This window comes from Cupressus sempervirens, chromosome 5 (genome assembly GCF_028749045.1).
Source record: "Cupressus sempervirens isolate cs-2001-9-10 chromosome 5, ASM2874904v1, whole genome shotgun sequence".
In the NCBI taxonomy this organism is placed as follows: domain Eukaryota; kingdom Viridiplantae; phylum Streptophyta; class Pinopsida; order Cupressales; family Cupressaceae; genus Cupressus; species Cupressus sempervirens.
In genome coordinates, this window is record NC_143122.1 from 506069280 (window position 1) to 506097215 (window position 27936).

Genomic DNA, 27936 nt, shown 5'->3' on the forward strand with positions numbered 1-27936 from the left:
AAAAGAATACACATTCATTACACAATCAAAAAACTAGAAATTGTCAAATACTATTTTTTTTTTATCAGATTACTAACTTGAGTTCAAGTTTACTTACCTTCAATAACTCCAAACATCAGAACATTCTAAATATTCCTTGATTTATGTGGTGGTTTTTGATGAACACCTGGATGTCCTCAGCTTTTGCATATACCTATTGAGTCAATGGACCACACAAGGTGTTCAAAAACTATGTTGATATCTCTCTTTAACCAACAAACCAGCTGCTCTACAATTATTTGCATTGTCCAATAGAACTTGGACAATGTTTCTACCACCCACTTATTCAATGGCAGAGATGAGAACATTAGCAATTAACGGCCCATCTTTTACGTGCCCCTCACAATCCACTACTTTCATAAACATTGCCCTTTTAGGAGACCCCACCAAAACATTGATCAATGGACGATTTCTAGCATCTTTCCACTAGTCTGAAACAATTATTAACCCTATCTAAATCTATGAATCCTTTATGGACTTCAATTACTCATCAATTAACTTGACCTCTTGATCCAACAAAGTGGTTCGTACTCTCTTAAAACCAAGGCAAGAATGCCCTAGAGGAGCTTCATTAGCACTTCTCAACATCCTCTTCCAATATGGAGAGTGAACAACATCAAAAGACAACCCATTTGCATAAAAGCATTTTATCATATCAATGTCAGCAATATCCATGCTCTGATTTTGAAATGCAATTTGTAGTGGTCCCTTTGTAGTATATAAAGGGGTGATCTTCTATCCCAGCATTTGTCGTCGAATTCATTCCCTTTGCTTTTTTCAATTTCACTTATACTGCCATCAATGGTATTTTGCCTATGTTCTTCTCTCTTCTGCTTCCTCATGTTCTTGAATGTATTCTAATACTGGTGAATTTATTTTCCAGGGCATTTCTTGACTCCTCTTCTAGGGTCTCCAAACAAATGGACCACCACACAAAAATATGACCTATTCCTTTCTACATTGCAACCCCAACATTTCCAACAAAAAGCACCACCTCCTAGAAGAGGAGGTACAATATCCAAATACCTGCACACAGGAGAATCAGAATGGGGATCTATTCTTTGTTGGGTATTGCCTATTAAGGAAGAGGTAGATTCCATTGTAGTTCATTTTACCTATGGCGACAAATTGTATACATATTGAGAATGAAATTTTATGTAAAACAATGACGAGATCTCACTGGCAATGAAAGATTAATGAAAAAATTATTAAGCTTAAACAAAACAAGAAGAAAATGGAATAAGAACTTGCCTCTTCCACTCATTCTTGCAAAGGTGTAGGAATGAGGCACAAGCACTTAAAGATAGCTCACAACTCCTCCTTGCACAACCAAATGCTTGCTCAACCACCTATTTGCTCTTGTTGAGGACAAAATAACCTACTTGCACACCAAATATAAGAGTTAGAAGCCAACATGAGCCTTTCACTCGCAGTTTTTAGGGTTAAGGAAGTGAAAAGATTAGACAATTTGAAAAAAAAGTCACTATTATGTCGCCCACAAGGCCTAATTCGCCCAAGTTCGACCTTGGTTCAATCGAGGAGAGAAATTCATCGGAGCCTATCAAGCTGGGCAACAAGTTTGATCCTAAGTCCAAGAATTCGAACCAAGTAGCGAACTATACATGAACCAAGTACTAGTTCATACCTAGGCATGGTCTAGAGGGGGTATGGGCATACCAGGGTAACTAAGGCTAAAAACTCAACTATTAAAACAGCTAAACTCATTGGAGATCGGTCTAGTCATCTTTACAAACTTTATTCACTTCCTTATCAAGCACTAATCCATGATTCCTCCAATTCTTACAAAATTTGGCATAGAAGATTAGGTCACTTCAATTTCCGTGCACTACCTAATATGGAAAGATGGTTATCATGCTACCTAAACTTACCCATGAACATGAAGGAGCTCGCAAAGGATGTGCTTACGTAAGAATACTAGAAGTACCTTTCATAGTAGTGAAAAAATGTTTTAGATCTCATTCATTCAACCTTATGCAGTCCTATGTCCACTACCTCTTTCAAAGGTTTCTTGTATTATATTATACTTGATGATGACTACTCTAGAAAGACTTGAATATATTTTCTTAAAAACAAAGAATCTAATGAAGTACTATTGAGATTCAAAAGGTTCAAAGCTCTAGTTGAAAATCAGTCCGATAGAAGAATAAAAATCTTGAGAACTGAGGTGAATATACTTCAATTAACTCTCAAAAATATTGTACTGAAGTGGGGATCAAGGGGGAGTGTTTTGTTCCTTATAATCCTTAGTGGAATGGCGTAGCCAAAAGGAAAAATTGAAGAATTGCAGAAGCAAATAGAGTCACGATTCATGATCAAGACCTTCTAACCTCATTTTTGGCAGACACTACTAGAATTGTTGTCTACATTCATAATACAAGCCCGCATCGAATAGATAACAAAACTCCTCAGGAAGTCTTCCCAAGAAAGAAACCAAATATAAGTCAGCTAAGAATTTTCGGAAGTCTATACATATACATACCTAAAGATAAAATAATTAAGCATGATGTGATGTCCCCATCCAAGGTAAATACCCAAAAAAAGCACTATTCTTAAACCACTTTATGATGTCTAATGCCCCTTCAACTTATCTCTTCAAGTTTTTGGGATTTACCAATCAATTTCCAACAGAGTCCTATTAAACACCTTTGCAACATAAGGTTCATTTTTGGATGTGTGAATGTAATGTATCGATATCAGCGTCACATGCCAAGCATACATTTGAATTGTTATGTCTGGGAACCCTTAATATTAATACATTCTTCTGAATGGGTGTATAGACTCATCTTAGTAGTGGATACTCTGATTATTAAACCATTATCAAACAATACTGAAGATATAATATATTGTTCAAGAATAACAAGATCATATTCTTGTTGGGTACTTATTGTGAATGTAATTCTTATATAGTATCGAATATATGTACCCATTGGTTGTTCCTAATATTACCGGTTGTATCTATCAAAGTGTTATCCTTGTTCTAAAAGTATAAGTTGCTCCTATTATTTTCTTTGATTAGTTTATCTAGTCAAACATCATACTTGTCTCTATTTGAGATGTTTTGCTCAGTGCACATATGTGGTGGATTTGTCTTGTCATTCTTGATATTAATCTTTGTTCTCCTGCAAGTTCTGCTTAGATAGCATTGAATTGCTGCAATTTACCAAAGCCTCATTCCCACAATACTGTCGGTTATTATCATTATTTCCTCCTCCAAATGATGACTTTCTTGCTTATCTATATCCTAACTCAAAGTATTCCTGCATTAGTTCTTTATACCATATTTAAAAATGAACTTTTCTGTAATATACGACCCCTTGTGACAATTCATCCATTGCCTATCTCCCTTCTACTTATTATCTGACCAATTTATAATCAAGAATATATAGTGTCACTGCTAGAGACTTCAATTTCTGAGGTGTTTATCATTGAATATGCAGACATAGTTTAATATTTTTTATAGTAATTGACCTCTGATGGAAATTATATTTCACTCCTTCTGTATCTCCAGTTGATGATCATGTCCTTGTTAAAGTCCACGTAGAGTGTAGACAAGGATCCCTTTGTTGACTACAACCATTTTGGGCTATATTGTTCGAACGTTCCAGTCCATGACGTTAACCTGACTTGTATATTCCTCCATCAAAATGTTTTGTATTATTCTCTCATTCTATTCTCTCCAGGCATTGAACTTTTTCTCTCCTTTGTGGTCTATGTGGAGATGGAGCTCTAAATTTTAGCAAAACTTTGAATCCCAAATACCATGTCGAAGGAAGAATCATCATTTGTTACTGTATAATTCCTCATTTTTTAAATGTATACCAGTCGTTCTAAATCCTAAAAACTAATTTGATGCATGCACTCAATGATCAGTTTTTAGATCTTACCCACTACTTATATACTGATAAAGAGAATGTCAGAGATTCATGATTAATTTTGTTATTAATGTCAAAAGTACAAGACAAATCACAAGTGTCCGCATCAATGTCAAAAGGAGGACTAGAAGACTTGGTTTTCAGCATTATGGATGGTGATAGAAGGTTCGGTATTCATTACCTCCACAAAGGGCATACTTCTCCGCCAACGGTTGAAGATTCTAAGATACAAGGTATTGTGAAATAGTTGGATGTGCTAGTGAATAAGATGAATCAAAATCACAAACGGATGGCCCAACTAATTCCAAATCCAAGATTTGAGCAAACCGTGATATCGCTTTTTTGAACAGCAAAATGTGATGCCATAGTTGTGGCTTCATATTTGCGGGACATTTCTTATGAGATATTGCATGAGTTGGGCACAACGGAGATGGAAGGTAATGAGAATTCATGTCCAATTAAGTCAGATGATGCATTTGTTTGCGTGAGTTCCCCGAAAATCATGTATTTGATTGTGATGCAGCAATAGTGAGAGTAGGAGCATGCGAGGATATTATCATATCAGTAGCCACTTCTGTGTCAGTCAAACCATCCAATGAGTTTAGCAGTATGCATGCAGTTGTTGATGTGTGTTCTAATGATGGCGCACATGTTGATAATTATGAATTTTCATCAACTGAAGATTCAGTTCATTTTTCTGTTGCAGCAATTAGTGTTGTTCCTGTGTCCATATATTTTGATGTGGCTACACCTATTGTTGATACAGTTGGCATGAGTGCATATGGTTCACCTGTAGTTACATCTTTTTCAACACATGTTGGTGATGATCAAGATTCCAGTCCAATATGTATTATGTGGGCGGATACAGGGAAGAAGAGATTTCATAGATCTTCTACAAAGTTGCCTTCTGGTGACATTTTGACTTCTACATCATTAGCACAAGTTTTGGATCCTAGGCTGCAGGACATGTGGTTGGTCCTAATGATGCTAGTTTGCAGTTGGTTTAGTGTCCACAAGGATGTCACATACTACTTCATTTGGGATCCAGGTGGAGGTTGGAGTTCATTGTGTTGTTGGATTGCTTGAGGACAAGCAATTTCAGGGAGGGTGGACTGTAATGTTCCCCACCTTTTAAACCCTTGATAGAGTTCTTAGCTTTCAATTCTCTAAAGGCTAAGTGGAGAAATAAGGAGAAATAAATTAAATTAAAGTCAATAAATAAATAATTCTAAAGGTGACTTTATATTTAATTAATTTAAGTTTCTAGAAGCACAACTAATTATTGTATTGGAAAGGGAGAAGCTTCTAGAGAGTGCATTTTTAGAAGCACAACTAATTATTGTATTGGAAAGGGGGAAGCTTCTAGAGAATGCAATTAAATAATATTTTATTTCCTTCTAGAAGGGTGAAGGAAAAGAATAAATAGAGGCGAGAGCTTCATTGTTAAGCATCTGATTATTGTCAATTGCATTTGATATAAACTTGAGAGAAGAAACTAAGGGTTTCTGATTTCAGTTAGCCATTGGAGAGCGTCAATTCTTCAGTGTTGCAACCATTTGAGGTGGTGAAATATCCACTGAATTTAGCATTCGAGAGAGCTTCAAATTTGGAGTTCTATTTGTTCTTAAATTGGAGAATACATTTATTGTTAGCTGTTACAATGTCGTGAACAGTGCCGTGAACGGTACCCGCGCTACAGAACTTGGCTTGATTATGATTGCAATTTCATCTCCTTCATTGGGCGATTTGTATATCAGGTTCTACAATCAGTTTGCATCATTTAAATTGGTCATTTGGCATTGTAGAGGTGGCTATCATAAGTAGCTGTAGATGCACATTTTATATCAGAATTATAATGTCATTTCAACTTAGTTTTTTTTGAGGTTGCAAAGCCAAGAGCCTTGGAATATTATGTTAAGCATTGAATTAGAAAATATCTCACTAAAGGAGTGATAAGTTGCAGGTCTATATATTTGATGTAATATTTATATCTTCCATGATTGACATAATAGTATGCATGCCAAGTGTTTGACAAAATACCAATTGGCTGTAAGTGCACATTTTTCATTTAGAATTCATTTATATGCATTTGAAAAGCCAAAAAAGAGAATTGCATATGCATTTAGTTCTTTTCTTAGATATAATAGTAATCAATTACAAGCTTTTAGAGTCCCTTTGATATCATTTCAAGCAAGCATAATCAGTCTGAAACTCAGAAACAGCATGCATAGAGATCGTATTGGAAGTGTTTGACAATATTCCTTGACCTACAAATCAACAAGTTGAGGTTCAAATTGACAAAGGATATTACAATGGTATCAGAGCTTACTTGCAAAGTGTTCGACAAAATGTCAAACAATTGAATTTGAGAAGGATTTGGTGTTTCACAAAGTCATAACCGGTTGGGATTATCACAGGCATGCATAGAAAGGGTTCGATTTCATGAGCAGGCATGCAAAATGACGGAAGGAGATCCAAGGCCATGGTCGGGCAAAAAATTGTTTAAGATAATTTTAATATAATTCACAAAAAATCAAATGTCTCGATAACAATAGAGATAATTGTTATGTGGAACAATAAAATATCAAATCATAAACCTATGATATTAGCTACGGAAGAGAGGCGTATTGTTTAAAGATGTGACGTTTCATTTGCATATAAATATGCGATGCAAAAAACAATAAAAAAACCAAGAAGACATATTCGACAAAAAGCATTTGAAGAGGAAATATTTTATTTTTACTTGTAAGGAGGAATAAGGAGTGAAAAGATGATTTTTTAATATAAATTTATTTATTATAATCATCTTTAAATTCTGTAAGGATAAGTGGACATGGTCATTTTAGCATCTTAAATGTGATTATCATAGATATAGTGAAATACCGAATTATTTCCGTATCTCTGTCTAGTTTGTCTCCTTGCTATAGGAGTTAAAGTTCAATCTAGACTAATTTAAGATTGTATATATATTTGATCTATTGCATCTTGAATATTAAATTGTTGACGATATAAATGCATGAAACTTTATAAAGTTGTACGTGAAAATCTTCATTGTAGTTAACTCTGTTGCCTAAATAAAAAAGGCACTAGTCTTTTGAACCATTGAAGTATAATTATTGGGCTTATATTTGAAGTCATAAAATCTATATCTTTCTTCTTACAAGAATCAAAACAATTGTTAAGAACCATATACAAAACATTCAATTATTTCAAGCAAGCCTTCAACTTCATTTTGATCGAGTTCAAGGATTCTACCAGCCGAAGAACTTGTTGGTTCCCAAAATCGCAGATTGGAAATCCAAGGGCCTACCACTTCTCTAATAGGATTCCGCAATCAATTCTGGCCAATGAACGAGAATCACCTTGATTCCCCTACACTTTAGGCTCCACTACACCTAGGTGGGCAGACCTTCTCCTCAAACCTGGTCACTTGGTCCAGAGCTTTTCTATGGCGACTTTATGCTTTGTGAATTCTCTATCTAACAAAGTCCTTGAACTCAATTAAAATGAGAATAAATGTTGTGTGTTTGAATTGAATGAATTGTATAAGATTTTAACAATAGATCTAAGGTTTGTAAGAAGGAAGTTAAAGATTTTATGACTTCAAATATAAATCCAATACTTCAATGATAAAATACTAGTGCTTTAGGTTATTTGGGCAACAAAGTCAACTACAATGAAGATTATAAGGTACAACTTTATAATGTTCTATGCACCTAAACTATAAACAGTTTAATAATCAAGACGCAATGGATCAACTATATGTACACAATTCCAATCTAGTCCAGATTGCACTTTAACTCCTTAGGTCGGGGAGACAAATTGGACACAAATTCGAAAACAATAAATATTTCACAATATTTGCGATGATCAAGTTTAAAATGTCACAGATAACCTCGTCGACTTATATGACCAATATTGTTTACAGAATTTTAAAATGATTATAAAGGATGAATCAATTGTTGTTTAATTCTCCATGTCTCAAATACAAACAAAAGACTTTTATAAATCATTAAAATAAAATTTGGAGTTTTATATTACAAAGCCATATTTAAAATTTCTTATCCTTCCATACAAATGATTATAAAATAGTTATTCTTGTGTAATGTGTTTTTTCCGAATATATCTTGTGTCTTGAATATCTCCCTTCTACATCCTTCACTTTTACAAATGTAACTTTTCACATGAAAAATCATAAATAGACATTACAAACTCTTTAGGGTCCATTTGTTTCACAAAATTAACAAAACTTGGTTTTGATTCAAAACCTAGTTTTGTGGTCCGTTTGTTTCGCAGAATTAACAAAACTTGGTTTTGATTCAAAACCTAGTTTTGTCAAAATCAGGTTTTGAATTTTAAAATCTGATTTTGAAAAACTAATTTGTCCTATTTGGTTAACATGGAAGATGAGTCGAAAGATACATCTTCCACGTTTGGTTCATAAAATTAGAATTGGAATTTTTTTTTAAATATCATTTATTTATTTTTTTAATTTACTTTTTAAAACTATTTTAAACAATAATACCATGGTCTGGCATATTTATCCAAACTTGGCATGAGACAAAATCCGCCTTACTCACAAGTAATATAATCATAGCACAACCCTGCTTCAAGATCAAGATATTCTACTGATAATAACCCCTTTCAAACCACCTTTGCAAGTTCAGTTGCCAATGAATATCACACCTTTGGGTTGTGTTGGCTCATCCAACATTAAAAAGCACATCATCAATCACCAGTCATCACTCTAATCTCTTCAATACCCACATAAGTGAAAGCTTTAATAAATTCAAAAACACAGCAACCAAATCCAAACTGATTGGAAACCATGCAGATGGAAAGAAATTCATCTCATTTTCCATCCATTAAAACAAAAAACCTTTAACCAACAAAAAAATAAATAAACATAATTTTGCATGGCAGCTACCAAATGCAACATTTACAGCAATCAAACGATAACCCAAAATTGTAAAAAAAAATCCTATAAACATAGCCCCAAAAGAAAAACTTCAAAGGTTCAAGGCACCATCGACCTTTCAGAGAAGCACCGAGATCGGCCATGTTGAAAGCGGGTGTATCTTTGGAGTCAGACATATTTCTAACCACAAAAAGCGCAGACATAAGTCACAGACAAGAAAATTGTTTAGAATGTGATCTCAAGAATGAGAATGTGTTGTCTTCATCCAAATGGTGAAAATTGTAACTGCACAAAATGAACAGACACCAAATATCATTCGTTTCAATTCTATCATAATCCCCAAAATAGCAAACCTCAGTTCACTTCCTAATTCCTAGTATTTCAATGGAAGACTGGTATCCTTGTTTTGAGTCAAAATTAGAAGAATAGTATTCTAATTCTGTTTTAACAATTTCAACCCAAACGACCATTTTGACACAACCAGATTTTGCCAAACCCAATATTAGTCCAATTCCACGAAACAAACGGGCCCTTAAAGTTAATCGCACCTCTTCATTTAAGATAATATTATTATATCTTAAATATTCCGTGGCTAAAGCTTTGGTAATAACTCAACTCAAGCTAAAAAACAAAAGTAATGAAGTTGATAAGTTTTACCATTCACATTGTTTCAATCCTCAATACCTTTGAATGACTTTCGGAGCTTGCCTTAACTTTTTTGAATCACAAATATGGAAGTCTACTTTTTTATCATCGCTAAGTTCAGTTAACCATCGAGCCTTCACCATTATCATATACATAGCCACAAAGGACGACATGAGTTTGGTGATTGAAGCCCTTTTATGTTTCTATTAGTCCTAGACGACACATTTTTAATGGTTTTTCATGTGTCATAAGCCTCTATCACAGGCCACTATCTCATCTCGACCTAGAGGGCATCTTTATCTTGTGTGGCTTCGTGTCTTTATCACAGATTCATTCCAGACATATCAGCTTCTACAATGTATGGTCCCTAGATTCCAACAATATTACTATCTCAATGTAATATTAATTTTCATACACAATCTTCTGAGCAATAACAAGAATCGCACATATCTTCTCCAACAAAACGGTGTCATCTCTTGAGTTCAAATATGAGTGAGCAATTAAAACTCCCAATATCATCTAATGCGTAGCATTGGGCTTTTGAGATTGTTTGTTCCTTCATGTGGGTCATGTTCGGCATCAAATCTCTAATACGGCCTTCATCATCGTCTTTCCCCTTTTCAATCTATCTAGTGGTGGATAACCATTACAAAACAATGCTCGATGAACTCGTGTCCCATCATTCATACATGATATTGTTGTATGTTGTTCACTGGTATTTAAATATTTCTTTACTGCCACTGTTTCTATTTCAGATACACACATCACTTGAATACATTCTTTTCTTCATTTTCTATAATGCCAACCTAAACAAGGCTTGCATTTGCAGTTCTAGATACATACATGCTTTCAAGGAATCGGTCATATAATAGGTAGAGTTTTAGCTTTGAATCCAGAAATGGATAGGTTCCTTAATTCAACTTCAATAAGGACGCAAGCAGGGGCATTCTCACACATCCTTCCAACTAGCTTAGGTTCTACAGTAATAGTCTCACTATCATAATCACCCCTCGTATCTTCATTTTCAAGTCCAGTTAAATCAGTTTCAAATACATCAGCACATATGGTTTATTCGTCTTTTGGCATAGTATTTGGGGCTTCAAATTTAAAGCTCCATCAGAACTCATAAGGCTTAAATTCTCTATAGAAAGCCTTGAACCAAGCAGTCAGCATTTGAGATGAAGATTTAGCCGCCTAGGTGTAGCAAAGCCTAAAGTGCAGGGGACTCGAGGTGATTCTGGTTTGTTGGCCCAAACTGATAAGGGAATCCTTTTGGAGAATTGGCAAGCTCTTGGATTTCCAAACCAACATGTGGTACTTTCCATACTCTCTAGAGTTCATAATTTCCCATTACTCATTGCGGATATACTTTAAGTCACTTTAATATTTCATAGTATCTAATTGGATTCACATAGTCCAACTTAAGAAACTTCAACGCATGTTTTTGGCCTTGACACCATCGCTACTGGTTCTGAGTCTGGATATCTGCCTAAGATTTGTATCAGGTTGATTTCACTGCAGTGTACATGTATCATCAATAGTTTTGACGTGGAGTTGTCTCTATGAATATGAACATTCAACTTCCAGCGATTGACCATCATTGTCAGTTACCACATCATTCGCAAAAGAAAACCTTATTCCTATCAAACATCACAGCATCCCAAGTTCTAAATGTTTGCTTTTATGATCGACTGACTTTCTATGGCCCTATACATGGCAGCTTATGTTCTTTGTTAAATTTGAAAATCCTGAGTGGTGGCAAACACGGTTAAGAGCATTGGAGAGTAAAACTACTATTGATTCATCACTAGCCACAATCATATTCAAATCTTCTGCTGCACGTGATTTGCTCAAATGAAGCAACTTCTGATGTTTCTGTTTCCAGAAATGGACTGTGTAATGAACTCTAGCAATGAAACCATCTGCCACCACGAGGTTGCCATGACCATTCCTGGAGAGTCTTCTTTCCATTTCTTTGGTTTGGCTTTGTTACATTTATTGATTCAAATTGATGGCAATCTGAATTGAACCGTATTCTTCTTTATATGTTGCCTTCACCATTGGAAATCTCAGAATACAGTTCCAATATTTTACGTATAGAAGTGTATAAGATTTGGGTATTATATATCTTCATTTATGAAGGTGCAGGGATGATCTTTGGTGGTATCACAGCTTACTGGTTATTTACCAATTCCTAGAATCACAGAAATTCATTTCTTTATATTATTGGGCCAACATATGATATATTCTCTAGTATTGGTTTACAGTTTTATCATTCTGCCAATCAATTACACAAATGTTTGTTTTGCATATGTAATGATTGAGATTTACTGAACCAATTTCTTATTTTTATAAATTGTGTTTTGCAAGCTTATCTCTGCATCTCTGTAACATGATTTGACAGTAACCTTCATTGTGTTGGGGCTGCACTTTAATGGTTTGTCACTTATCAATGTTTCTTGCTAAGAAATCCTCCATGTTTGGTCTCTCAATCATATTCATAACAATGTTTCATTGGTTGAAACCATTTCATAAATAACAACTCCAAATGCATAAACATCCACCTTAGGAAGAGACATCTCCAAATTGAGCATATTCTGGGGGCAATATCCAAATTTTCCAACTAGAAGTGTAGGCAATATTTATGCTGCACCTCCGACTTCAGGTTCAAGTGATGAACGTGTGTAAGAACTTTCAGTTCAGGTAAAAACTCCTTTGGCCTTCTCTCCTCGAAGTTTTGCATAGTAAGCAGCACCAAAACCACCTCCAATTGAATCTAAAAGATGATAACTTCCATTTAGATTTTGCAATCTTAGAACTACTCCTTCCTTTCTATATTCTCTCAAGGCATCAACAGCACCAACTTATCATATTTGCTCACTCTTCAAGATCAAAAAGGGACTCTGGAATTTCGGTTTCCATCAGAGATTTCATATGAACTAGAAATAGTCGGTTAAATTGATTATGCATTATGATTTCATGTTAACGGTTGGTTATTCGTTATGATTTCATGTAAATTGAAAATGGTTGATTAAGATGGTTATTTGTTATGATTATTTTAACTACATTGGACTGTATTGGAAATGGACTTTTACTGTGTTACTTCCTTGCAAGTGCACAACTAAGGGGGCAAAGCATTGGCAGAGAGAATAAGGTACAAATACCAACCTGCCACCGAGCTTCTCAGGTATTCGTCTAAACCACCTTGACAAGGGAAAAGCCAAAAAGGGCAGACTAAATAATACCAGTGGTTCACTATGAGCTGACTAGATCATATAGTCTAAAATGATAAATATTCATATGCTATGATAAATGAAATAAAAATTGTTACCTTTAATTTGGAATCCGAATGCTCTGCATTATCTGATGTCGGATGTATTTCACTATATACGTAATACCCATAGTATTCGCGTGTATTTGTAAATATGGAATATGTGTGTGTGTACGCAATAAAAAAAAATCTATTGAGTATAAAATACCAAACCATTACATCTTTGCAACCTTTTACTGTCTATATATATCACATCTCAAAACATATTATCTACTTAAGCTCACAAGTTCATATATGTCTCTCTTATTGAGGCCTACAAAAAATGAAAAAATAATCTGTCCATGCACATTTTTCATATTTACAAGACAAACCAACAGCAGCTAATCCATAATTACAGCCCTAGATACAATTGTGATCCACCCCTAGGAACCTGAGTGTGATAGTGACCGTTACTGGTGATAAAATGGAAATTGGTGTAGCAGCAACTAATAGCTGATCTAGTCACCTCCATTGCCTTCTCAAAGGTAGATGGATATGTTTCCTTAACCTCGGTCATGTAGCCGAATTTGACCTCCTTGAGCATGATAGCATCTCCAGTTTGTAGCAACTCCTTGAACTTCTTTTCCTCAATCTTCAGGATCAGTGTGACCTGCAATGAAATGTTATGATAAATGGGTCTCTGTATAGAGTCAATAAGATTTCTAGAAATATCATTTCTTCTTTTCCATGACAGCCATGGAATTTCATCGGAAAGAACAGACCAGCATATATTGCAGCTGCTTTTGATGCCCAAGATCCTCCCAGTTATGACATTTTGAATATCAAAGTTCCAATCAAAGACAAACCCAAACAATGCCCGAACCTCTTTAGCAAATAGGCAATCAAAGACCATGTCGTGGAGATTTTCAGGCATTCTACAGCAGGACCAAAAGAATACTCTCCCAGTCTTTAGGATTAAGTGACAGGTTCCAAGATAAGTAGAAAGAAACTGATAGATAAGTTTGGCTTTGGTAAATGAAAGAAGGGTTCCATCTCTCCAAGAAGGGTCTGAAAATCTATCACCTCTGGTAGAAATAGGTCTAGGAAGAAACAGATGTTTGCAAGCATTTTCAATCATAGCATTTGTCCTCTTTTGAAACACAGATCAGTTAAAATTAGAGCATGAGGACTCCTAGCTTTTAGCCTTCCTTCCTCTAGAATAACATTGAATGATCTCATGCCCAAATTATCCCATTTTTTGGCTGAGCACCCTTGGACTAGAGCTAGGGGTTTATCCCCATGTTTAAGATTCCAACATATGGAATTCCTACCATAGATTTCATTATCTGTGCTTAATGCTCCCTTAGCAGTAATGTGTGGTTTCACTGCCTCCCAACATTTCCATATAGATCTAAATACACTAGATCCTTTGACCTTAACAGAGAAACAACCTGATAATAGGTCATACAGATTAAAGTTCTTGCAAAGGAGGCCTTAGAAGGAAACCCCCTAGAGATGTTTCTGATTAGAACTTTGCAAGGTTCATTCCCTTCAGTGGCCTTCCGGTCTGAGATCTTCAAGTCCCAAGACCCTCAATGCTTTACTCATAGTGCACTATCGCCATCTAACAGCGTGCACTTTTCTTCTTCCTTTTTCCATCTGACCATAGGAAGTCTCTTATGAGTTTTTCGAAGTAGTTAATCTGGTACTGGTTAAACATCCAAGTAGATGCATAGTATACGGTATATGAGGAAGAATATTTTGGCAAACCTGAATTCTCCTTGCCAAAGAGAGGAATATAACATTCCATATGATGAACATTTTCCCAAGCTTATTTTTCATCCACCTACACATTTCTTTCAGATTAGGGCAAACAGAGAAGGGAATTCCTAAGTATGTCACAATATGATTAGGCCCTCCCCATGTGAGACCATATTGACTGAATCAGTTCGGAGGCTTTACCTGCCAACCTAGCGTAATAGATTCGGGGAGTGAGATCTTGTTGCCTGAGGCTGTACAAAAAAGTTTCAGTTTCTTCGTTAAGTCCTGAATGCTATTTTCCTCCATAATTATGTTCATAGCTGTATCATCTGCAAATTGTATATTCGAGATCTCTCCATCATGTAGGGAAATTCCTCTTTCACAAGGTGAAAGGTTATAATCTCTAAGAATGTAACCCAGGGCATCTGCTGCAATTACAAATAGGGCAGATGCTAAAGGACACCCTTACCTGATGGACCTTGTCAGTGTAAAGGGTGCTAAATAGACCTATTACCATTAATCCACACAAGCGTCTTGGAATAGTGTATAGCCCATAATACAATAGAGTTCTGGAAATCCTAGTTGTTCCATCATCATCTTTCTAAAGCCCCATTCAGTTCTGGGGTAGGCCTTTTCATAATCTAATAACAGCATACTGGCTTGCTGATTGGATTCGGTTGCCCATTCAAGAGCTTCCTGGCAAGTGACTAGGTTTTCTAGAATATATCTACCCTTAACAAACCCTGTTTGGGTTTTGCTGATTATTTTTGGTAGTATATTCTCCAATCTGGCAGCTAGGATTTTGGCTAGGATTTTATAAGAAACATTGAGGAGGGTTATGGGCCTCAAGTTTTTAATTTGCCTTCTATCTCCATCTTTTGGGATTAGCTTGATGACTCCAGCATTAATGCTATCTCCTAGAGATCCTTTCGAGAATACTTCTTTATAAATATTCATGAGATCATTGCCTACCCATTCTCTCTTCTGTTTATAGAATTCTATGGGCAGTCCATCAGGGCCAGGGACCTTATCATTGCTGATGCTTTGATTAGTTTTTGAGATTTCTGCTTCTAATAAGTCTCTATCCAGCTCTAGAATGTCTGACAATTCTAGTTTCTTAGGGATAAGATAGACAACTTTCATTCTAGCATCTTTCATGTTGAATCCTATGTCTTTTAATGTAAAGAGGGTTTTATAGTAGTTTGCAAATGTTTGCCAGATGTCTTCTTGCTTGTGCAGATCCTCTTAACCATCCTTGATACAATTTATCCTTACCCTAGTTTCTTTTGCTTTGAGCATGTTGAAAAAGTATTTGGATCCTTTGTCTCCCATATTCACCCAGTTGAGCCTTGCTCTTGTCCCTGCTCCTTGAATTTTGTGTTGCACTCTCCTCTGTTAAGATTGTAGCTTCAGTCGGATTGAATTGAACTGAAGATTATTATTTTGTGCTTATTGGGAAATCATCATTTAGACAAATATATCTACTTGTATTAAATATATATATATATGGTTATCTATATTATTGTTAGTATATTATCTAATGATGATTAACCATAGAGACATGTCTCTCCCTCTCATATTTAATAGTCAAATCTGCATTTGGAACACATCAAGATGATGGCAATGTTATTACATTTGCAGAAAAACGATCTTTTAGAACTTAACATGGTATCAGAGCCAGGTTCCTTCTATAAAGCCTAAACAGCTTGAGGGTAGATCCCAGACGAAGATCATAAAGGAGTAACTGAGACAAACTACAGAAATTCATAGACTTCGTGAGCATTATACAAAGACCCCTAAGTAAACAGATCTAGAGATTAAGTCTCGGGAATTAAATGGAGGGTAGAGGCATGACAATGGAAAATACATGTTGTCACTCCTGGCTGAATCGATATATACCCTATTCAATTTTATGTAACCTTTATAATGCTACAACTGTTTAGGAATGAGAAATTGCTAGCGGAGGTATACAATGATTAATATAATTTGATGGGGCAATTATAAACTATATCTGACATTGGCTATAGATATGAAATTACGAGTAGATTCGAACAACATAAGGGAAGAAAACAAATATTAAAATATAGATTGGTCAAGTCACATATGACAGATGAGAAACAGCAGAAAAATATCTATTGTCTACACTCGAGGAGAACCACAATTTGTCAAGAAGAATAGCATATGTCAATGCACCATAATTATTGTTGCAGGTTAATACATCCAAATTAGACACCACTACCATATGGTAGTTGGAAATAATACATGTCAGGACATTTAATTTATCAGGCACACCCCCAAGCAGAATGATTACAGAACTTTGAAATCAAAAGGGTGACAAGAATCGAATGCACAAGTATTAATCAGAAAAGACGGTGTAGCAGGTATTGTGGGAGATAGAAATAAACACAGTGATATATTGTTTTTGTCTCATTCTAACAGTGTGAGGCTGAGATTAAATGTTCACCTGACAAAAAAGATAAGGTTGTCTTCTTAATTGAAACGATGCAAGTCGGTTTAAACCAAAATTTGGTGATAACTGATAATATCTAGCAGAAGCCTATAACGAAGTCGGTTTAAAATATTTATATTTGCTCAAAGTATAGGGCTAACAGCAGGGAACAGAGTTAACTTCATTTAAACGGTGTTTTTAATGTGAACTGACGCCTCTTTTTTAGATAATTTAAATGTAATAACATTGTCATTATCTTGATGCATTCCAAATGCAGATTTGACTTATAAATATGGGAGGAGGAGATATGTCTCTATGGTTAATCATCATTAGATAACATATTAACAATAATATAGATTACCATGTATATATATGGTAGATATATTTGTCTAAATGATGATTTTGTAATAACCATAAAAGAATTATCTTCAGGTCAATTCAATCCGACTGAAGCTACAATCTTACCACTCCCTCTTAGCTAGGGAGGATTGTTATAGAACACATTATGCTCCCAAGCATATGGAGATATGTCTTCTCAATATGATATTCCTGGAATGGCATATCAATATATATACATCAACTTTGATGTTATCTTTCAACATTTCCGAAGTATGAATCAACAAGAATTGTCAATATGACATTCATCATACTTAGAAAGATGTGTGTTATCTGATCTCCAGCACTCCGGGACAACATCAGAATGTAGTCTATCAGATAACAGATAACAGAACAAGAACAACAAATATAGTATCAATAATGTCATGAATCGATCCTTGATACATGAGAGAAACTATCACAGTATATATATTAATATATATAATCCAATCACGGCATGATCATAAAGTATCGATGAGCATGAGATATCAGTATGTGAAGCAAATCAAACATATTCATATATGTATGTATATGCATGTATATACATATACATATGTATATGTATGTTCCATATACTGATACCAGATCCAACCGAAGCAACTTCTTTAACATCCTCAAAGTATCCCTGGCAATTGCCAATCTATTTTGAAGGTTATCACGGTCTGGAATCACTTGGCAGTTCTTTTCTGCTTGCACGAGTTCGTTTTATAAGTTTAATTCTGCTTTCCTCCCATCCCTGGCTTTTTTCTTGCCTATTGTCTGGATCAGGGCTTTCCAAGATTTTACTTTCAGGTTCCTTAGGTCTATTGCAGATTTTCTAGGGTCTAACTTATTATTTAACCATCTTATAATATTAACCACAGCTCTTACACCCTCATCCTCCAACAGGGAGGTAGTGAGGCAGAATCTATCTTTAATGCCTTGAGTTTTTTTTTCAATTTTACCAACAGCAAACATATAGGCTAAAATCGGGTGGTGGTCAGGCATAGAATTGGGGACCACTGTTATAGATGCACCATGGGGTCCCAACTCGAATTTGAAGAAGTCTCTATTAGCATTTATTCTATCAAGTCTACTATATATCCTTTTTCCACCACTCTGTAGGTTGGACCAGGTAAACCAGATTCCTTGGTGATTACCTTTGGTTCCTTCTAAAGGGTAACATAATCTCAACTTGTTGATCATTCTGGCCCAATAAAAGTTTCCATTCCCCTTGTGTTCAAACTTATGCCCTCCCATTTTTTCACATGCTGTCACCGCCATGTTGAGGTCTCCACCCAAGATCCAAGGTAAGCTGAGTAATTCACTAACCCAATTCCATAGTTCGATGCTGTCCTTATAGTCATTGGGAGCATAAACATTACAGATGCCAAATTCTTTGCCGTCATCTTCAAATTTAATCCACACTGCCCTGTTACATGGTGAGGTTCCCCACTCCACAATGTTATTTTCCAATTTGAGCCAACTAGGATGGAAGCTCCACCCTTCCCTTTGCCATGGGATGTAGAGAATGCCTTTGCATCTCTCAAGATACATTTAAGGGCAATGTCTAGCCCAAACCCAACAGCTTTAACCTCTTGCAACATTAGTATATCAATTCCTCTGTTGGATCAGGAGTCTTCTAGTAACGTATTTTCTATCCGTGGATTCAAGTCCCCTAATATTCCACAGTGCTAGGTTCAATCCAATTAAGCATCAAGGTTATTGATATCATCTTCTAGGGACTTGAAACTCTTAAAGCAACTTGGTAGTTGTTTTCTTTGGTATCCTTGAGTGCACTGGTAGATCCATGGGGGCCTACCTTGTTTCTTAGGAGTTTTCTCCTAAATATCATCATCTTCCTACTCGGTCTCTCCTTTATTTGTAAGGCTCTCTTTCCTAGATTTTCTCTTCTTTATTTGAGCCTTAAAAATAAGCTCTTCCCCTTCTTTGAGAGGGATTACATCAATGTTCATTCCTTACTTCCTTTCTTATTGTTTGCAAATGGATTCTCTATATCCTCCACACTAGGTGGGTAGGGTTATGGGGGGAGGCACTACTACTAATCAATGGGAGAACTTCCCAAGGTTGCAAGTCAAATTTCGCAAGAATAACTACCAACTCAAAATCAGATAATCTATCAAAACCTTTGTAAGTGTCTTGTAGACTATTACTAGTGTTATCACTCGAATTGTAATCTTCGACAATATTGGTACTATCATCTTTTTCTAGGGGTGCTTCCACCAATAAATATTCAGCACCTACCCCACTACTCTCAACACCCACTACACAAGTTGTTTCTTCATCTAGCCTACTGCCACCACAGATAATAGATTTTGGCCTCCTCTTTGAGGAAGACAAATTTATAATTCTTCGAAGGGCTAACTGTTGGGCATTCAATGTTCTGTTCTTAGACTTGGATAGGGGCTCATCAAGGCCAAAGCCAAATTTAATAGAATTCAAATCAAGGAGACCACAAATAATCAAGGGTTTAGGGTTATGGACAAAATCACCCCCTTTGTTATTATTTACAAATTTATCTTGGAGAGCATCAATCTCTTTCTATAACTATAGCTTGGTAGTTAAAAAGAGTCTATTAGGCTTATTAGCATGACCACCTTTTGGGTTAATTTTGTTATGGTTAGGATTATTCATAGGTTTAAAAAAAGGACAGTCTTTTCTTCTATGTCCTTTCTTGCACAAGAAACAAACATTAAACCCTCCAAGGAAGGTAACAGGGTAAGAATAAAATTAGCCTCAATATCAAAAGTTAATTCATTAGGAAATTCCACACTAGGGTTGATGGCTATAAGCACACGGGCATCATCATGCGGCAGGACATTACTAGTTTGATCAACCCTAATGACACTCCCGATGGGAGCCAAAGCTTGTGGGATAAAACTCCTAACGGAAGGATTTTCCCTATTGTTACCCACCTAGGGCACGATAAGAATACCATTGGGTGTCCAGGGTAGGGCATAGAAGATACTTTGGTCTATCCTCCAATATTGTTTCTCCACTACATCTTTATGATGCCTAGGGCTACAAAAAAATACTAATAAAAACTCTTTTTTGAATTAATTTGAAGCAAGAAAACTAGTGTCCAAATTACTTATTCCATAAATTTAGGGTCAAAGACTCTGCCACCCAGTACCATCATGCAAAACATAACTCCATATTACTTCCGCTCTTCTCATGTTAGTTGATCATTCCCATATGAACATCAATCACAGTCAGTCTTTTGTTCCAACAACTTGTATTTTATCAACTGCTATTACAATTGTGAATCGAATCATCTCACTGCCCAATTAGCATCGCAAAAGGCTGCAATTTCAAGAAATTCATTAAAGCTCATTGTCTTCAACCAAGTCAAGCTAGAAAAGTGAATGATTTCAAATTAGGTGCTTCTTAATCAGGTTGTGTTCATGTGAATTTGTTATTGTTATTGTTGTAGTAATGAATATTAGTCTTTCCTTCATAACGTTACATATACGGTCCAGTCAGAGCTTGTTAAAATTTCACAAGTCCATTGAAACGTAATAGTACTATTATGCAGTCGTACTAAGACCACCATGGTTGAGAATCACCTGCGTTATGTGATATTCTTATCTATCTTTGGAAACTTTTTTTTTCAAGAAGAATCGATTGAGCATGCTAAATATGCTTCCAAAATACAATGTCATTTTAAGTATATGTTGCTAAGATTTGTGGAGGATCTGATCAAGGCTGAAGATAAATCTGGTCATATAAAAATCATAATCTTTCCTTTCTTTTCTTTTTTGAAAATTTGGGAGACGAAAGTTATTACTTTCATAATTGAACATCATACAATGCAAGCTGGAAAGTTACACCAGAGGTCATCAAGGATAGCCAAGAATGGCAAAGATGAGTGGTGTAGTCCACATGAGTGAGACAAATTGATATAGCTACAAGAAACAGAAGATGTATTAAAATTATGAAGAATTACTAAATAATTAAAATTGATAAATCTAGTTAGCTCATAGAGGGAACTGGTATAAGTTATGTTTGTCAAGTCGAGCAATGGGCTATTGAGCACACAGTATCTTATGGAAATCCCTAGCTAGGGTAGATTTAGTGGTGAACAATGCTGCTATGACAACTAGAGTTGGGATATTTCCATAGTCAAATGGATAGTCTATTGGTGGGGGTTACCCGCAAATGGATAGTATATTGGGGGGGGGGGGGGGGGGGGGGGTTGGTTACCCGGAGCCTAGTTGGCTATGTAGTTGACAACTCTAACACCAAATAGCTCAGGTGGCAAGACGAGATGGACATACATGCCTTATCCTACGCAAGGTTGGACCATTCTGGATAGCGAATAAGTGGGGATTACACTAGGTACATGGTCGGGAGATTAAGCCTCTAACAATGCTTCTCCTCTCTTCCAATACCTAGACTTGCACAGGACATATCAATTCCTACTTCTTTTGACATGGTGTAATCTAAACCTTGATAGTATTATGTTATCTCCTTTCACTTGCATCTTTATTTCAGTTCAGCTATATATTTTATGTAGTTACTTTCCTATTCATACGAAATGGTAGTTAGAATTTTACAATTAGATTTTATTTAACTTAGCATCCATAGTATAATTAGTTAACCTATCTTGATCATTCTTTCTAGTTTATCAAAAGAAATATCTTTCAAGTGGTAGTTAGGATCTTATCATGAGGATCCAATTACTCAATTATTTTATGTTATTCCTTTATGAGGAATAGTCACTAGCTCACTCATGTTTGATAAAAGAGAAAGTATTTCAAGGTTTTTAGTTTTTAGAAAATTTGGTTGTTACATATCGTATTAGAGCTATAAAACCCATTGACTTAAAAACTGAAACAGATATGTTTGAATAAGTGAAAGATGAGGACCCAAATGACACCTTGGAAGAAACCCAATCACCCGGTTCATATCTTAATATTTAAGAACATGCCTAAATTTGATTACTCATTATCTAACATACCTAGAGATGATGAAACATTAGCCCATGAATTATCAAAATCAAAAAGGAAAGAGTCAAATGGGCTGTTGCCAAGAAGGTAATCATGAGATGAAAAATTATCCAAGTCTACAATTCAAAGCAAATTGATCCACTTATGCTGTATCATGTACCTTGTACTAGGCAGCATGAGCCCAAGGAAGGGAACGAACAAAATACCCCAGACACAGGGTGTTGGATTTCCTTAAACAAACATGTTTAAAATTGTGTACTCATAATAGAGGGTAAATTTTGTAATGAATGAGGTTGCAATTTGCAATAGAAATTTAATTTAAATTAAAAATGGAGAGCAATAAAGAAAGTGTCGAGAGCTAATGATATTTGTTTATTTTCTTATTCTTTTTACTTCTTTAGCAACCAAGTTAAAAATAAAATCGATGGATGAAACCAGTTTTATTTGAGGAAAACTTATTCAAAAGAAATGGCAAACAATGAGATATCCAGAGAAGATGAGTTGCGAGTTTCTCCGGTCCAACTTGTTCAAGTACTACTTGATACCCAAGCTCGAATGGAGCAAATGGAAAAAAGAATGAATGATCTAGCAAATCAACTTGGGCAAGGACATGATGATACCCAATCCTGCCCCTTACTAGAATTGAACTAGAACCATCCGCTCATAACAAGCAACAAAATAGGCCAATTCTAACTCAGTTGCAGATTCAAAAGAAGAAACCGATGGCCAATGAATTATCCACTAACATAAAGAAAATTAAACCTCCAAACTTTTCAGGATCTAAGTCTAGGGATGTCACTAAGGCATGGTTAATCGAGATGGAGAAATATTTTGAAATTAGGAGTTTTTCTAAAACCTCAAAAGTCGTTTGGAAAATCTATCAACTTACTGGAGAAGCTGCTATCTGGTGGGAAAATAGTAAAATGGAGTTGAATCTTAAGACCACCGATATTACTTGGGACATATTTGTCACAATTTTTAAAAACTAGTGGTTACCCCAATCCTTCTATAATTAGAAAGTGTTGGATTTTCAAAACCTTAAACAAGGAGATTTTTTGGTGAACGGATACGAGAAATGTTCACTCAACTTCAAAAAGTATTTCCCTGCTTGTCAACAAAACAGAAACTTCAAGGTCAAGTAGTTCATCATGGGGCTGAATAATAGAATTGGGGAGATCATAGATATACTAGCACCCCGAACCATGGAAGAGGCTCATGGGAAGGCTATCAAGCAATAACAAAAATTAAAAAAGGATAATTCCATCCAGGACAATTAGAGGAAAGCAAATTTGAGTTCCTCTAGCTCTGACCAAGTAACTACCATAGGAGCTTTAAGAATTTCAAGGCAAACAAACTCAAATTCAAAGGAAACAATAACAAGGACAATTCAAACAAATAATAATAACTGCAGGGGAAATGAAATGAAAAGACCAGCAAGAGGTTGCATTATCTATGGCAAAGATCATTATGCCAATCAATGTCCTAGTAAAGGCAAATCTAATCAAAAAGCACGCTCTCCATTACCACCTCAACAAACCGTCTGTCAACAAACTATCCATGCAGCAATGGATAACCGGGAAGCGGGGCATTAGATGAGTCCTATAGAAACTCCAAGTAAGATATACGGAAACCCCATCTCTATATAAATTGATACTGGAGCCACTAAGTATTTTCTATCTCCAAAATTGTTAAGTAGGTTTTTAAAAAAGAACTAGGTATATGGCAAACCCTTAAATTATTAAGTATGCAAACTAGTCAAAGGCTCGGGTAGATCAATGTTTGTTTGAAGATCGGGTAAACTTTCCAACCTTCTCAACTAAGGTTAACCTGTACATAGTGCCTACAAGAGATATCATTATGGGAATCAATTCGCTTAGTGAGCATAGGGAAAAAGTGAATTGTCTTGCAAAAATAGTGGAATGCTTAGTGGATAGTGGAAACCCTGTAGTTATTCAAGGGATACCTTATGAAGTTAAAACTCGTCAAATATCAACCATGCAACTTAAGAAATGAATAAGAAAGGGGTGTGAGATTTGTGCAATAAAAATAGAAGATATGAATGAGATCCAAGAAAAAGTTTACCAAGATGACTACATTCTAGAGGATGGGGAAATTAGAGAGGGAAGGGACAAATCTTTTGCAGAAAGGTATCCTTATCTTAAAAATTATCAAGATGTGTCTCTGAAGGAGTTACCTGGATTACCTCCTTCTAGGATATTTGATTTTATCATAGATTTGGTGTTGGGAGTAGAACCCATATCTAGAGCACCTTATAGAATGACAACCACATAATTGATGGAATTGCAAGTTCAGTTACAAGAACTATTGGATAAGAAACTCATCTATCCCAATGTCTCTCTCTCGGGAGCACCAGGATTATTTGTTAAAAGGGAGGAGGGGAACCATGAGGTTGCGTATAGATTATAGAATGCTTAATAAGGTTACTATTAAGAACAGATATCCACTTCCCCAAATTGGTGGTCTATTTGATCAAATGACAGCGGCAACAATACTTTCTAATGATGACCTTAGATTGGATAATATCCAACTCAAGATTAAAGAGGAAGATATTCATAATACAGCTTTTAGAACTTGTTATGGGCATTATAAATTCACAGTATTATCCTTTGGATTAACCAATGCCCCTACACCATTTATAAATCTTATGGAGAGCATATTCCAAGATTCTTTAGACAAATTTGTATTGGTTTTCATTGATGATATCCTTATTTGTTCTCGCAATAAGGAAGAGCATTGGAAGCATCTAGAAATAGACCTCCAAAGGTTGCGTGAGCATAAATTATTAGGGAAATTGTCTAAATGCCCTTCTATCAAAAGTAAATTCAATATTTAGGGCACATTATCTTCATGAAGGGAATTGCAATAGACCCTACTAAGATTAAAGTAATCAAGGAATGGCCTACACCCAAAACTGTGTCAAAAGTTATAAGTTTTATGGGACTAGCTAGGTTCTATAGGAGATTTGTTAAAGACTTCTCTTCGATAGCTCAGAAAGGTGTCAATCAACATTTGAGTATTTAAAGGAAAAGTTAATTACCGCACCAATACTCAAAGGGCCAAATCTTGCGGGTCGCTCTATGGTTATTACTGATGCATCAGGAGAAGGATTGGTGGGTGTATTGATGCAAGAAGGGCAAGTTATTACTTATGAGTCCAGAAAATTGAAGAATGATGAGCAAAACTATGCACTGTACAATTTAGAATTGGCAACCATTACTCATGCTCTACAGATATGGAGGCACTATTTCATAGGGAAGTTATTCAAACAAAGGTCAAACCACCATGGACTAGAGTGCAAATTTACTAAATCTAATCTTAATACTTGTCAAAGGATATGCTTGGAATTTCTAGCAGACTATGATTTTATAATCAGCTATATCAAGGGAAAGGAGAACCAAGTAGCTGACACCTTGACTAGGCAAAGACACAATTCTATCATAATAACAATAAACATTGGACTTAAGGAATACGTGCTTCTGAAATTACCAAGCAATAATTTCTATAAACAAGTATGTCTAGCTCTCCAAAATGATCCATGTGATGTCAAATACAAAGGCTACCAACTAAAAGAAAATGGACTCTTAAGGATAAGGGGAGAATATATATACCTAAGGATTCTGAAACCTACAAACTGATTCTAAGAGAAATCCATGCTGCTCCTTATTCAGGACATAATGGGGTAACTAAAATTCTAGCCGATATAAAACCACTGAACATTTGGAAGGGTATGAAGCAAAAAGCAGCCAATTTTTTTGTGAGTTGTCTTGAATGTCAAGAGGGTCGAAGCTGAACATAGGTATCCAACAGGGGTGCTACATCCAAATGAAATTCTAGAATGGAAATGACAGATGATTAGCATGGATTTCATACAAGGGTTACCCTTGACTAGAAACAGGCATAACATTATTCTTGTGGTGGTGGACCAACTTACGAAAGTAGCTCATTTATCCAAGAAATTTAATAGATGAAACCAGAAATTCCTCATAAATTCGTCCGAGAAATTTTTAGACTTCATGGAGTTCCAAAGAAGATTATCTCAGATAGAGATGCTAGAATGACTTATAGATTTTGGCATACTTTGTTTTTTGCCCTAGGTACAAAATTGAACATCAATTCACCCTACCATCCAGAAACTAAGGGGCAAACAAAAAGGGACGCTTTGGTACCTACGTTTTAAACTTTGAAAATCAAACTCCATGGAAAGAATCACTAAATTGTCTTGGTGTTTTGGTTGGTCTTTAGTGCTAATGATGACTTTGTAGGTTATGACTTGTAAAGAAGGCGGTGTTCGGAAGTTTATGTTGAACTTGAACTTGAAACTCAAAGTTCAAAAGTTAAAGTTCAAAGTTCAAAATTGAGCTCACAAATTTAGAGAGTCAAGGTTCAAAATCCAAAGTTCAAAGTTCAAAATTGAGCTCACAAATTTAAATAGTCAAGGTTCAAAATCCAAAGTTCAAAGATCAAATGTTCCAAATGTTAAAATAGTGATTCAAGCCCAAGATGCAGATTCGCTGATTCAAAAGTATGCAGAGTCAAAGGTTTGATGGCTCAAAAGGATAAAACAAATTCAGATCCAAGGGCCAAAGTCCAAAATGAAGATTCATCAATATGTGAGTTCATTTCAATTTCAAAACCAAGTTTGTAATCCTAGTTTAGAGGATCAGGTTCACTCCCACTAGTCTGAAGATGTAGATTCGAATTGAGATGGTAGTCAAGGCTTCTCGAGAAGACTAAGTTTCTAGACAAGACACCACGAGATGTTAGAGGGGTTGTCAAATGTCTGAATAATTCATACATTTCGTAAGTCAATAATCAAGAGGGAAAATATGTGAACCTGATTTACTAGCAATCAGTAATGAAGACATTTCGAAATATACACTTGCAAAATGGTCAGTATATGCAAAAGTAATCTGTTTTTATCTCTTCACACATCATTGTGAAGAAATCATATATGCTTGCCGAGGATTTGTGAAGAAATCATATATGCTTGACCCCTTGGCACGTAGAGATCGATGGTCTATCAACATCACATATCACTGACTTTTTAATATTTTCCTCAAAGCTCTATTAAAGGCTAGTTTCCCAATAGTTGTGAAATACAAAGAATCATAGCATGAACGTGGTGCATACAGAAGGTTGGAATCGGATATAGTGATTACCCCAGATAATAAAAAAAAAAAGTTATTTTAAATGTCCTTGAATTTGGTCCTTTAGATCCACCATGAACTCTACAAAGATTGTGCTCGTCAGATTGCACTAGCTCGGTCCCAATGGTCCATAATGATGTGATTCACTCATCAAAGATGTTTCATGCACTGAGTGCCAAATGTAAGTGCCAATTAGAAAAAATACCATCACCTATGATCTTCGCTCCATCTCAGAAGAGATATGGACACCAATATATTCAACTACCTTGTAGGAGGAATATTATGATTGTTCACGGTCAAGAGTAATAGCAAATTCATAAGAACTGTCAGTTCATATTAGACTTGATTGAAAGCCCACACGGAGAATATGCCACCAGTTGTTTATGCCTAGGTATAAAAGGAGAATGTGTGCCAGGTGCCGGACAAAATGTCAATTAAATTTCCATGCGTCATCGACTATATCAAGTAATTTTGAATAAGATTTCAGCC

General features: G+C 35.6%; 1 protein-coding gene across 6 annotated transcripts in view; it reads right to left on the reverse strand.

The window, feature by feature from the left end:
• Positions 1-27936, reverse strand: part of FIO1 (methyltransferase) — a 136550-nt gene that overhangs the window by 76172 nt on the left and 32442 nt on the right. The window lies entirely within an intron of this gene.